At 60.1% G+C, this 13923-nt stretch overlaps 1 protein-coding gene and 1 long non-coding RNA gene across 3 annotated transcripts in view; one reads left to right on the forward strand and one right to left on the reverse strand.

Moving 5' to 3' along the window:
- The window catches only part of IL17B (interleukin 17B), a 42817-nt gene that overhangs the window by 10977 nt on the left and 17917 nt on the right, over window positions 1–13923 (reverse strand). For both annotated transcript variants that reach the window (XM_047779021.1, XM_047779020.1), the window contains exon 2: window positions 10729–11041. The gene's annotated coding sequence lies outside the window, so the exon portion shown is untranslated. The remainder of the gene's footprint in view (window positions 1–10728; window positions 11042–13923) is intronic.
- LOC125126515 (uncharacterized) lies at window positions 347–2964 on the forward strand. The gene is made up of 2 exons (XR_007134654.1): window positions 347–473; window positions 1228–2964. It is a non-coding gene; the product is annotated as an uncharacterized LOC125126515 (long non-coding RNA).

Here is a 13923-nt window from a genome sequence, read left to right on the forward strand (position 1 = left end):
CAAGCCTCCTGCAGAGGCTGTTCTCTGGCCTGAACCTGCTGGGAGCCAACGCCGAGCTGCTGCCCCAGGTGGCAGTTTAAAGCCTTGGCTGGGAGGCTCCGTAATTTCCAGGAGCCGTGACCTTCAGTACAGGCAAGGAAGACCCTTCAAAGTTCTCGAGAAGGGTTTACTCCCTTCATTTAACAAATGGACCCTGAGCACCTACTACGTGCCAGGCCCTGGGCACACAGCAGTGGATGGCCAGACCTGTTCCTGAGCTCACGGTCTTGCGGAGGATGGACGAAATAACATCAACGCTGCCGGACCCGCCTGGGGCCTGGGGCTCTGCTGGGCCCCTCCTCTCAGTCCCCGGTACTCCTGCACCCAGGGGAACGCTGCATCTCCTGGGAAGCCTGCGACCTCCGTCCTCGGGACACGTGCTGGAAGGTACAACGTCTCCAGAACGTGAAATCTTGCCAAATTTCCATCAGGAGGTCAGTTCTCATAAATACAGTATCTGTGGGGAAGGAGGGAGAAGCAGCAACGTCTGTTCCCAGGAAAGACGTGTCCGTCGCTGTCCTACTCTTAGAAGACAGCGTCAGGCTTCTGGGCCTGGGAGACAGAGGCGGCCCGGCCCGAGGACCCTGGCGGGGGCGGGGAGTAACCACCGCTGGGAAGAGGGTACCCTCCTGCCTCTACACACGTTCACGTCCCTGGCTTTGCTCCTGGCACCAAGCCCACATGAGCAAGACTCTTACAACAGAGGAAAGTGAGGGAGCTCCCGTGGTGGCGCAGTGGTTAACAAATCCGACTAGGAACCATGAGGTTGCGGGTTCGATCCCTGGCCTTGCTCAGTGGCTTAAGGTTCCGGCGTTGCCGTGAGCTGTGGTGTAGGTCCCAGACACAGCTCAGATCCCACATTGCTGTGGCTCTGGCGTAGGTCGGTGGCTACAGCTCTGATTAGACCCCTAGCCTGGGAAGCTCCATATGCCACAGGAGCGGCTCAAGAAAAGGCAAAAAGATAAAAAAAAAAACAAAAAAACAAGACGAAAGTGAGGTTCATACAGTGAGGGAGGCGGGGCAGAGCTGGAGGCGGGAGGCTGGGCCCTGCGGCCCCCTCTGACCACCCACCCCCACCCACCCCCTCGCCCCCGGAAGGGAGTGTGCAAGGGTTAGAGCCATTAGGCTGGTCACGCAGAGCAGCGAAAGCCGCCCCAATCGCGTCATCTTTTCTTTTTCTCTCTTTAGGGCCACATGTGCCGCACACGGAGCTTCCCAGCCTCTGGGTCGCATCAGCGCTACAGCTGCGGGCCCACACCACAGCCACAGCCACAGCCACAGCAGAGGGAACCGTGTCCGGCCAGAGGGCTCAGGGCCCGAGGGTTACGATTTCTGAGTCAGCCCTGGAGAGGGTTCACGGGCGCGCTGGGCAACAGCGGGGCTGTCGGGCTCTCCGGTCAAGCGATCGCACAGCCCTGGCCCTGATTTCTCCTCTTCCACCCTGAGAGGCCTGGGCGTTCCGGCCACAGAGCCAGCTCTGACCTGCCGCTCCAGAGTCGCTTACAAGTCTTGGGGTTTTTTAGGCCATTTCTTAGCATCACAGGCCCAGCGGACCTTACGGGCCATTTTGCTGGGGTCTCAGTGATACTCTCATGGGAGGCTCTCAAGCTGCTTCTTAGTCTCTCCTCGTTTGAAGCGCCTGCTTCCCGCTCCTTCCATCCGCTGATGACAGCTTGGGTCCTGAGGATCCGAAGAACAAAGCTGCGCCTTCCGCCCTGAGACAAGCGGCATCGGTCAGGACGGGCCAGGTGGTGCTGCAGTAAGAAACAAGGCTCGGCGCGGGGGCTCGGCCCAGCAGAGCGGCCTCTCTCGCCTACACCACGAGTCCCGCACGGGCTGCGTGGCTGCGCTCTGCCGTCAGAATCACGCGGCCACACGGAGTGCTGGGAGCAGCACGGTGACACCTGCCTCCGTAGGCGTGAAAACAGGATCCGAGGCTTGCCGGCAGGGGAGGCAGCCACGGGCTCTGGAGTCTTGGCTACAACCACGTATTTCCTTCAGGCAAATTCGTCTCTTTAGACGTCAGCTCATCTGTCAGTGAGGCTAATGACAAGGGCCCGCTCCACAGGTCTGCTGTGAGGTTAACCGAGAGGCCAGCGTCTGGCTCACAGAAAGAGCTCCACAGGTGCCGGGTTTTGAAGGGCGTGAGCAGAGTGCTGTCCTCCCCGAGGGGCTGCCACCTCCAGACGGGACACGGGCAGCCTTCCTCCTCGTGTGCAGCAACTGAAATTCCTTCGCAGAGCTTGTTTTCTGCAAGTCACTGTCACATGACCCTTTACGCATCTTCTCTCCCGAGAGAGAACTCTAAGGGTTCAAGCACTGAGGCGCCAAAAGACGGATCCATGGTCTTGGCAGCTCCAGCCCCGATGGGTCCCGTTCGAGGCCTATCACTAAGTTCTTCCGAGAAGCCCCGAGAAGGGAGGTCAGCTCTGGAGCGCAATCCTTGCTGGACATAAACCCCGTCGTAGAGGGACACACACCAAACTGGCGGACATCGAAGTCGGAAGCGACTCGTAGAACAAGCGAGTCTCACACGTGGGGAAACAAGTCCAGAGAGGGAGGGGGACTGACACAGCGTCACACAGCAATCCGCGTCAGAGCAGGGGCCAGAACCCGCTTCCTTCAACCCCAGGCTTTGCGCACCGCGGAAGGGGACGGGCTTCTCCACCCCTGGGGCAGGGCGAGGAGGGGGCAGCTCTCTCGGAACGAGGGCTTGTCCTCATTTCACAGGGTTGTGCTCCGGCGGAGTTGTAAAGTGAACAACTTTATAAACATTACCTTATTAAGGCTTCTTGGAAACCCAAAGTCACAGCTCCTCTGGGTCATGGGACATGCACTGAGCATCCAGTGAACAAACAAAGGGGAACGTTCCATTTTTCACTTCGTTTAGAAAACCTGCCTTCTAATTATAGGATGTGTTTAACAGACCCGGCTGGTTTACGAAGACCTGGAGTCGGTCTGCCGTCCTGAGGGCTGCTGAGGTCTGTCCGCCGGGGAGACGGGGGGAGTGGGGCGGCGGGGGGGGGGGGCGGTTCAAGGACAGGGTCTCGGCGGCCCAGGGGAGAGATGGACGAGCAAAGTCAGCTTGGGCAGAGGCCACGGGTGGGGGTGCGGCTATTAAAGGAGGTTCCCCACATCCCAGCAACCAGAGTTGCCCCCAAATGGAAACAGTCTCCAGTAACTCCCTCTGTCACCATAACCCTTCCACACACGCAAGGAAGTATGACTTTGCTCTAAGGCAGGTGGGTGAACCAAGAGCACACGCCTCTCGGGTTTTATGACAAAAGGAGCCCCTGCAAACAGCCCCCCTCCCTGGGGAAAGGGAGTGGGAGCGGGCTAAATCTCCACGGGGACGTCACTAAATTTTATTTAATTAATTTATTTTTTAGGGCCACACCTGCGGCATGTGGAAGTTCCCATGCTCGGGGTCAAATCGGAGCTGTAGCAACTGGCCTACACCACAGCCACAGCCACCCCAGATGCCAGCCGCTTCTGCAACCTACACTGCAGCTTGTGGCAATGCCGGATCCTTATCTCACTGAGTGAGGACAGAGGTTGAACCTGCATCCTCATGGGTATTAGTCAGGTTCTTAACCCACTGTGCCACAACGGAACTCCTTAAAGAAATCTTTAAGTTATTTTTTAAAAAATATCTTTATAAACTCGGTAGAGTATGACACTACTAATATATCCCATTAACACAAAAAACAGAAATTAGAAAAAATAGAAGCAGAAATAATAACTATGTGTAACGACAGTATAGCTTCTTACTAAGCCCCTTGAGTTAAGCTCACTACCTCAGTGCAAATCAGGAAAAAATCAAAACCAGAAAACTTCGGTGAAATAAGCCAACATCAGCCAGGTCCCCACTTTCTTTCCAACGGCGCACCTTCACACACACGTGCACCACGTGCCACCTGCACGCGTCACAGGGCGCTGGTCCCCGCACGGCTCACGTGTGATCACCACGGCCCAGCTGGTCCTCAGACTCCCGACGCTCCAGGCCCGCATGCAGATGACAAGAGGTTCGACCTGCAGTGTGGCCGCCCCCTCCAGGTCCTTGCCCCCTCCAGGAGTTCCCGCTGTGGCTCAGCAGTAATGAACCCGACCAGGGTCCATGAGGATTCGGGATCGATTCCTGGCCTCGCTCAGTGTTAAGGATCTGGCGTTGCCAGGAGCTGTGGTGCAGGTCCCAGATGCAGCTGGAACCCATGTTGCGGTGGCTGTCTTGGAGACCGGCAGGTACAGCGCTGATTCGACCCTAGCCTGGGAAGTTCCATATGCCATGGGTGTGGCCCTAAAATAGAAGGAAAAAAAAAAAAAAAAAGGTTCTTAAGAATTTCCTTCCTCTTAGGCACCCGGGGGTCTGCCAGTCCTTACAGGTGGCTTGGGTTGGGGCAGCGTCCGGTCCCTGCTGGCGCCAAAGCAGCATGCTGACAATGACAGTGACAGAAAGACATGAATGTCCAAACAGAAGCTGGTCTCACTGAGTTGTACCCCAAGTTGTAGGCCAAGTTCACAACCCCCAAAGTGGCCACAGAGGTGCAGGCTAAGATTCTCCCTAGACCAGGGAAGGGCTCCAAGCCAAAGGCCCAGGGCCCTTCAACAAGAGCAAACCCATCCCGCTTCCCACCAGCACCTACAGGCCAGGGAGGCTCGGGAGTGCCGGGGCACCAGGCTGCAGCATCGCCTCCCCGACAGCCGCTCTCCCCTGGCGATCGGCTCACGGCTCCGCTCCAGCCCTCTCCCTGCCCTTCCCAGAACCCCTCCCCAGGCGGTTCACAGCGCCCTGCTGTCCTGGCCCGTTCACACAGTGGGCTGAGCGAACCTCCCGCTCCGCTCTGTGCTACAGCCGAACTCCCCTGCACACAGACACACTCATCCCAGAGAAGGGACCTCTCAGCTGTTTTTCAGGAGCACCAAGTACATTCACAGGGTTGCTGCCTATCACCAGGATCCATTCGCAGAGCTGCTTCATCATCCCAAAAGGACGCCTAACCCCATTAAAGAGTACCTCCCCCGTCCGTCCCCCCCCCCCCCGCCCGGTGCTGGCAGCCACCATTGCGTCTGTCTCTACGAATCCATCGATTCTAGATGCCTCGTATAAGTGGGCTCACATCACTTTTGTCCTTTTGTGTTCGACTTATGGCACTTAGCGTAATGTTTTCCAGTTTCAACCATGTTGTTGCATGTACCAGAACTGCACTCCTTTTTAGGGCTGAGTAATATTCTGTTGCACGCACGCACTGCATTTTGTTTATCCAGCAGTCCACTGATGGACCCTTGGCTTGTGCTCACGTCTGGGCCCTTGTGAACAATGCTGCCATGGGCATCAACGCACGAGTCTCTACCCAGGGGTTTTGGTGGCTGTGGTATTATTACTATTACCGTGTAATGTGGCGTCTCACGGCAGTGTGGCAAATACATCGTTTTATTTAAATGGTATTATTCTATCTCCTTCTATACCATGATCTTTAGTTAGTTAGTTATTTTTAAATACCATGGAAAGTATGCATCTGGCGGCACTGATTTTTATTTATTTATTTATTTTGTCATTTTAGAGCCTCACTTGCAGCATATGGACGTTCCCAGGCTAGGGGTAGAATCCGAGCTGTACCCTCCGGCCTACGCCAGAGCCACAGCCACACCATATCCAAGCCGAGTCTGCGACCTACACCACAGCTCACGGCAACGCCGGATCCTTAACCCACGGAGCGAGGCCAGGGATCGAACCTGTATCCTCATGGATGCTCCTCAGATTCGCTGCCACTGAGCCACAACAGGAACGCCACCATGACCTTTAAGTTCAATAATACGCTCTAGACAGTGAACTATACAGTGATATTTTTGGAGCTCTGGTGGCCTAGCAGTTAAGGATTCAGCACTGTCACTGCTGTGGCTCAGGTTCAATCCCTGGCCAGGGAAATTCCTCATGCCACGAGCGCAGCCAAAAAAAATTAAAAATAAATAAAATAAAATGCTATTTTTGAAAACCTGTGCTTCCTCACTATTACGAACCTCAGAATCACAGTCCATCAACGAAACAGAAGCTGCACCAAAGAAAGCGCACGGCGTTGACTTTTCAGTCCTGCCCAACATGTGACAACAAGTGACCACTCTGAGCTGGGCCTTTTCGGGTCAAGTTAGTATGAAGTCAGGCTGGGGCTCAGGGACAGGTTAGGGGTGAGGCTGCGGGCGTGACGTGAAGTCCCTAGGTCCTCGGGGCTGGAGGGACTTGCCAGCTCAGTGACAACCTGACATCCTCTCGTGAAAAGCACTCGCGGCTTTACCCATGCAGCTCGTGAGCCCACCTCGCCCCGGAGTAAACCCTCTGACTCATCAAGCCCTTCTGGTGCCCAAACGGCATCTTCCCAAAGGCCCCCACTGTCCCAGCTCGCCCTCTGCCTCTGTCGCCCGCAGCAGTGGAGGCAGCTCTGCCAGTCCCCTCGCCCCCCCACTGGGGAGTCCCTGCCCCTGACACCCCACACCTCTAAGGACACAGAATTCAGCAAACACACTCCCGCACCTGGCCCCTAACAAGAGGCTCCCCTCACCTCCCAAGACGCCTCACTCATCCCTGTGAAGCCAGGAGCTCACGGACCCGCTTTCTCTGGGAGTGGAGGGATTTCGAGGCTGCCCTGCCAGTCTGGAAAGAAAGGCCACGTCACACAATGGTTCGCAGGCATAAAGCACTCGTAACTCCCAAGGGATGGCCTGGGAGGGAACAGAGATGGCTTCAAAAATGTTTGCCATGTCATGGCTCAGTGGTTAACGAATCCCACTAGGAACCGTGAGGTTGCGGGTTTGGTCCCTGGCCCTGCTCAGCGGATTAAGGATCCGGCGTTGCCGTAAGCTGTGGTGTAGGTTGCAGACATGGCTCAGATCCCAAGGTGCTGTGGCTGTGGTGTAGGCCGGTGGCTACAGCTCCGATTAGACCCCTAGCCTGGGAACCTCCATATGCCATGGGAGCGGCCCTAGAAAAAGACAAAAAGACACACACACACACACACACACACAAATGTTGGAGACTGAGTCACAAACGGCTGCCGTTCCATTAGGCTGTCAGGACCCCTCTTCTCCAGGACCCGTCTCCGGGCAGCTTGGATTCTGATCGCTGTCACGGACTTTCGGACAGGACCTCACGGAGGAGGCCGGCGCACGCCCACGGCTCCTGGGCGTCGAAATGGTGGATCCCTCCAGAAGCCACACTCGCTCTTCTTCTGTTTTTGTCTTGATGAAAAATCTCTGATGCTGGAGTTCCCGCTGTGGCGCGACAGGATGGGCGGCATCTCTGCAGCACCAGGACGCAGGTTCGATCCCTGGCCCAGCACAACGGGTTAAAAGGAAGCAGCGTTGCCACAGCTGCAGCGCAGGCCACAACTGCAGCTCAGATCTCATCCCTGGCTCAGGACCCCATGTGCCACGGGGCGGCCAAAAGAAAAACCCCTGATCCTGCACTAGCAGAAGTAACAGAAGCACAACTGAAGTGTCACAGTCTCCAAAGTGGACTCTCCAAAATGTTGATGGTTCGGCTGGGCTGGCTTTATCATTACCCTGGATCTGCTGGTGGTGCTTTGGGGGGGTCAAACTGGAACAGTGAGCAGGGATGGGAGCAGGGGTCACAAGCCCTCCCAGCCCACGATTTTACAGCCGAGGGCCTTGTAAGGAAGGCATCCAGCTTCTTGGTTCCCACAGGACGGGGGTGACATGAACGCTGCATCTGCTGTGTGGCAGGTGTGGCGTCATAACCCTTAAAACATCTGGCATGCATTGAGCCCTTGCTCTGGAACCGCGGCTTGGGGCTCCCCTCTTCCCAAGCCGGGTCTCGTTCCGTCCTCACAGCAAAAGCCTGGGAGACGCAGCTGCTTCTGGTCCCGTTTCACAGAGGAGGAAAGTGAGGCTCGCGGATGTTAAACCCCATCCCCCCACCCCGCCGCGGGAGGCAGCGCAGGCAGTGCCCACCCACCCCAGGACTGCAGGGGCCACCCCACCTGGCCTTCAGAGCAACAGCGAAAGGCGGGGCCCTCTTGTCCCCATCTCAGGAGGAGGAAAGGGAGCTCAGAGCCGCCGCTGAGGAGCGGCGCAGACTCACAGCTAGAAGGGGGCAGAGGCGGGAACAAACATCCAGGCCTCTGGACGTCAAGAACCCTTTCCTCGGAAGGGAAGAGCTGGAGGCGAGGGTTCTCCTGCTGGACGGGAGCCTCTTAAGGTCCAGCAGCCACAGCCCTGGGCCTCCCGCCACCCCACACAGGATGGGGGTCCTGCCTCAAGGGAGGGGACAGCTGTCCCATGTGGGCAGGGGGCCAGGGGGCTGCGAATGAAATGTGAACAAGGGTGGCTGGGGCCCAGCCAGCCCGGCCGCGGACGGCAGGCTGTGAGCGACAAGGCCACGGGAGGAGCCCACCACGGGCCCGAGGGCAGCTGTGCTATGCCAGTGGTGGCCCCTCCACAGCATCTTTCTGGCTGTTCCTCATGGGCACTGCAGGAGGCCTGGGGACCCAGGCCCTCCCCAGGGACTCCCGCTCTCCTGGAAGGGCTAGATGCCAAGCACCCAAATCAGCGGGTGGGAAAAAACGGGCACAGTCCTGGGAGGCACGCAGCGGGGGCAGCGTAGAGCGAAAGGCACTGGAAGGCAAGGCCCAGAAGGAGCCCGCTCAGGTCTGCACTGCAGGAGAGGGCGCCCCTGCCCCAAGGCCTGCGCCGCTAAGGACACCCCGGGGCGCCAACCTGACCGAGCTGATGAGAAAGGCTGAGGGGGGCACGCCCCAGGACCAGGGCCTCTGGGCAAAGCGAGCCCCCGGGCCCGTCCCTGGACTCCCTCTGCAGCCTCCAGAGCAAGCAGGGCAGAGCCAACGTCCCAGCCTCGGGAGCCCGGCTCTCTGGAGGGGACTGACCTCCTCCCGGTCCCTGTCCCGGCACTCTCACCACCCTCCGACCCCGGGACCAGGACGGGCAGCTTCCCAGAAAAGCTCAGCGCTCCCACTCCAGTCCCGGGCCCCGGGGGCCGGGCCCCCCCCCCAGGGCTCGCTGGCGCCCAGGGCGCCTGCTGTGCTCAGGCGGCTGGCGGGCCCCGGCCCCCTTCCTCCCCGTCCTCCTCCTCATCCTCGTCCCCGTCCTGCCCTCCCTGCCTCCCGCGCGCCCAGCCCCCCTGCTCCCGCTTAATGACTTCCACATGGGCCTCTGGCAGCCGAGCCAAGCCTCCCAGCATTGTCTGAAATCTCCAAATTTAGAAGAAATATGAAAATTGTCAACCACTCCTTCCTTAGGGGGTAAAAGCAACATTCGGCACCGGGGCAGGTCAAGGCGAGGCGGTCACGTGGCCGCTGCCTGGGCCAATGGGGGCCCCGGGAGCACCGGGCGCCCGCCTCACCCCGACACCAGGCTCGCCTCTTCAGCTCATATAAGGTAAAAGGCAGAGGGGCCTTTGCGGCCAGGGAGCAGCGGACCAGGGGCTCAGGGGAGGGGGGCCCAGTGCCAGCTGTTTAAAAGTGCCCCCGTGGCAGTGGCCGTGAGGATGCCAGAGGCCCAGTCAAGTCAGTTGGGAGGCAGTGACCCCTCCAACCTTCCCCGAACGGGCCAGCCCACGTCTCCAGGCCACAGGAGCCACACCTGGACCAGACCCCAGGAGAGGTAAGAGCCAGCGGCAGGTGCGGGGGTGCGGGGGCGCTGCCTCCCTCTGCGCGCTGGTCTTTGCTCGGGGCCTCAGTTTCCCTGTCTGCACAGGGGCTGAACTGGGTGATCTGTGAGCGCCTGTCCTACTCTGAGGGGTGTGCAGGCCACGGTCCTGTTGGCTTTAAGGACTCCTCGGGGCTGTGGCTGGGGGGGGAACAGAGGGAGGGTACAGCGTCACCGCCGCTCCCAAGTCTGGGCCCGTCCACCTGGCTTCGCCGCACACACATCAGCCTATAAGGTGTGACTTCTCCGCGCTAAGAGCCTGGGGCTCCTGGCAAGAACGACTATTTCCCAACAGTGGTTTCAAGACGCAAGAGAAAGCAATGTCAGGTCGGGCGCCAGCAGACAGGCAGAGAGCGGGCAGGCTCGGGGGTCGGCGGAGACGCAGCAGAGGGAAGGCTCACAGGCCGGGGACACGGGCTCCAGCCTCAGCCCTGCGGCCCTGGGCAGAGCTCCCCACCTGCACCAAAAGGACAGCATCGTCTCCACACAAGATGTGGCTTCTGCTTGAGCCTGGAGGGCAGCTGGTTCCCAGGAGGCCCAGAGCTGCCTCCACCGCTGGGACACAGGTGCAGGGTCCAAGCAGACACCCTGAGCCCAGGGGAGGTGGGGCCTCGGCTGGTGGAAAGGAGCGAAGGGGTCTCCGACTGCAGATCTGGCCGAGGACCGCCGGCTAGGAAAGGCCCTGGGGGGCTGGCCTCTAAAGCCAGTGTCCAGGGCCTTGGAGTGGGGTGGGGACAGAAAGGACAGCAGAGAATTTCAGGGGCTGAAGTGGGGAGGCCAGTGGACGCAGAGGAAGCCACTGGGGGAGGCAGGGCTAGATGCATGCAGAGGCCTGGGCGCGGTGCTGGAGACGTGCAGGCCGCACGGCTCTTCGGAATAAGCCCTGGGCCCCGAATGGACACGCCCGCCAGCACCTCAGCTCCCACTCTGACCCCACAAGAACAGAGGCCAAAGGGTCCGACAGGCGACTCCGGACTCCAGCTGCCTGGGTCCAGTGCTGGCTTGTTCACTTACCAAGCGTGTCACGGGCGTCGCTGTCTCTGGGCCGGCTTCCTGCCCTGCAGAACGAGAACGGTTCGGCCTGGGTGCCGACCTCCCTCGCCCGTCACTGGTGTGAAGAACATTCGTACCTAAGGGCAGGGTGCGTGTGACGTTCGTATGCGAGAGCAGGGTAAGCGGGACGCACGTACGTGGGAGCAGGACTGATGACCACCACCAGCGGAGCCTGCTCTTCTCGGGGGCGAGTCGGCCCCAAAGCTTCACTTAGTGGGAAGTGGGAATGACACGCAGCCAGGGGCACCCACGGAGGTTCGAGAAACAACAAGGTCTAGAAAGAGGCAGAAAGGGCGAGGCCAGAGGTCAGAGGTTAAGGGGCACGGCAGAGGGAGCAGCTTGAGATGCCTAATGGGCTAAGCGGGGTCTCCTTCCCCGCATGTGTGGGCGCTGGGGCCCACATGTGGCGTCCGAGCGACTGCGCACACAGGGACGGCCGGGGAGTCGTGGGTGGAGGCCGGAATCCGTGTTAGAAACCCCGGGAACGCTGCCCGTGGAGTTCGAGGCTGTGGTGAGGCCACGGGGCCTGGAACCTCGGCCAAGGCAGGTGAGGGAGCGGAAGCCACGAGCAAAGGGCACTGCTCAGGTCCCGCGAGCGCAGCTGGCAGAGCAGGGCAGAGCCAGCCCCTGGCCCCCAGGCCTCCGTGGGCCGGGCTGATGGGAGACATGTGCCCAGTGTCTGACCATGCGGGCCTGAGGCCTTGACTCCGCTTACGCTCCAAGACACCTCGGCGCTGTAGGTACAACGACGATCCCCGCGGCCCCGTGAGCAAAGGACACACGGGAAGTGAGGCGCTTGCCTCGGGTCCCCCAGCCCGTGCCCGGTGAGACCCGGACACCGCAGGTGCGCCGCCGCCTGGGGGCTCCATCGCCAGGGGCTTCCCTCCTCCTGCCCTGCCCTTTGGCTGCGGCCCCGCTTCACCTCTTGGAGACCCTCCAAGGCACCTCGTGACTAGGCCTGAGGGACCTCCCCCGCGGCCCGTACTGGGCTGAGCCCCCTGTGGTGTCACAGAAGCCTCCCGGGGTCACCCCGAGGCAAGAACCAGCATCATCCCACCCTCTCGAGTTACAGCGAAGGAAACCCCCGGAGGGGCCAGGGTCCGATGGCCTGAAAGGGGCAGAGGGCACGTGGACTCTGTCTACAAAACGCATGCTCGTAGGGCCCCCAGGGCCCCCCCAAGCGCAGTGACAGGGAACCCCACCTCACAGAGGAGGCTGAGGCTAGGAGGGGGCCACACCCAAGCCTGAACCCAGGTCTTCCAGTTCCAAGGCCACTGCCAGGGGGCAGAAAGGAGTTTGCTTGTCACTAGAACCCAGGAGCCGCATAGCGGCCCCTCGAGCAAAGTCAACCCTCTCCCGGGCGGGCCTGTCCTAAGGAAGAGCTGACGCACACAGCGCCGGGGAACAGAACGCTCCAGGCTGTGTTCGAACCCCGCACAGTCCTGAGCGTCAGGGGAGGGTCTCTGAGGTCCTCGGTCGGTTCGGGCGACGCCGGGGCCCCACCTCCACAGCAGCTTCTCAACTAAACAGTCCCCGGGGCTCAGGGCCCTGGGTGGCGCCAGTGAGGAGCTGCGACACTGACTTCTTCCAGGTGTGGTTGTTGTGACCAGCTCTGTCCGCACCCCCCCGGGGCACGTGAGCCAGAGTCTCTCCGGGGTCCCTCCCGGAGGGGGACCGCGAGGTCCCAGGCAGGTGCCCATCGACGCAACAGAAAAGCAGATCGGGAGCCAGAGCGCCGAACCGCGTCACCACACCCGCCCGAGCGTGTGAGCTTTTCCCACTCGACCACGCGGGTTACCTGAATCCTTCAAGCGTGGACGTTGCGTATTTTCCTCTGTTTTTTATCAAATCTGTATCGAAAGAACGTAAAGAGGAAGCAGAAACGCGCCAGCACCCGTCCACACCGCCACCTAGACACGGGCTGCTCGGTTCTGCCGGCCCCGCCCCGAGCTGGAGCGCACGCCGCAAGCCCTGGGCCGGGAGCGGGGGCCGCCCCGAGACCCTCCGTCCGATCGGAGGGCGCCTGCCATGGTCCTCGGGGAGTCGCGAGAAAGAGCCCACGGTGGTGGCCCCCTCCTGGGCTGGTCTCAGCCCCCAGGGACTCGCTACACCTGGCGCGAGCCTCCCAGCAGAAGCCTTTGCTCGAACCCCCAACAGGCCTTAAGGCACAGCCCACCTGAGGCCCCGTGCTCAGGGCCCCTTTTGTTTGGATGAGAAAACAGGCTGACCCTGGAGCCTGGGGCCTTTCTGGTGGGGGCTGCGTGTGTCCTCAGGCCCAGGTGAGAAGGGGAAGGGGCGGGCTAAGGCCCAGCAGGCTGGTGCCGTGAGAGGTGCCAGAGGGTGCCCGAGTCCCAGACCCGCTGTACGACCGCGGGCACGGTCAGAGTACCTGCCACTTAGAGTTCCCTTGTGGCTCAGAGGGTTAAGAACCCGACTAGGACCCATGAGGATGCGGGTTCGACTCCTGGCCTCGCTCAGCAGGTTAAGGATCTGGTGCTGCTGCAGCTCTGCTTCAACCCCTGGCCTGAGAAGCTCCATGTGCTGAGGCGCGGCTCTAACACGACGAAAAAGAAAAAGAAAAAAAAGGGAGTTCCCGTCGTGGCGCAGTGGTTCACGAATCCGACTAGGAACCACGAGGTTGCGGGTTCGGTCCCTGCCCTTGCTCAGTGGGTTAACGATCCGGCGTTGCCGTGAGCTGTGGTGTAGGTTGCAGATGCGGCTCGGATCCCGCGTTGCTGTGGCTCTGGCGTAGGCCGGTGGCTACAGCTCCGATTCGACCCCTAGCCTGGGAACCTCCATATGCCGCGGGAGTGGCCCAAATAGCAAAAAGACAAAAAAAAAAAAAAAAAAGAGTACCTGCCTCTGAAGGCCGTTCAGTTGTCTGGATTAAGTGAGTTTTTAAAAAACTCGTGAAGCCCTCACAACAGTGACTGGCACAGAAGTGCTCACTGAAAAATAACGGCTACAATCTGATGACCAAGGGCAGTTCCTCTGGGGAAAGGGGTGCGGCCCTTTCCCCCTAGGGGGATACGCTGCCCTGGCTCCTTCTAAGACAAGCACCGCCCTGCACCAAGTCGTTCTGAGTGGACAACCCCGCAGCCAGCACCCCCTGAACTAACCCAGAGGCTCAGAAAGCTTAAGCACTTGCCCAAAGTC

This window comes from Phacochoerus africanus, chromosome 4 (genome assembly GCF_016906955.1).
Source record: "Phacochoerus africanus isolate WHEZ1 chromosome 4, ROS_Pafr_v1, whole genome shotgun sequence".
NCBI lineage: Eukaryota > Metazoa > Chordata > Mammalia > Artiodactyla > Suidae > Phacochoerus > Phacochoerus africanus.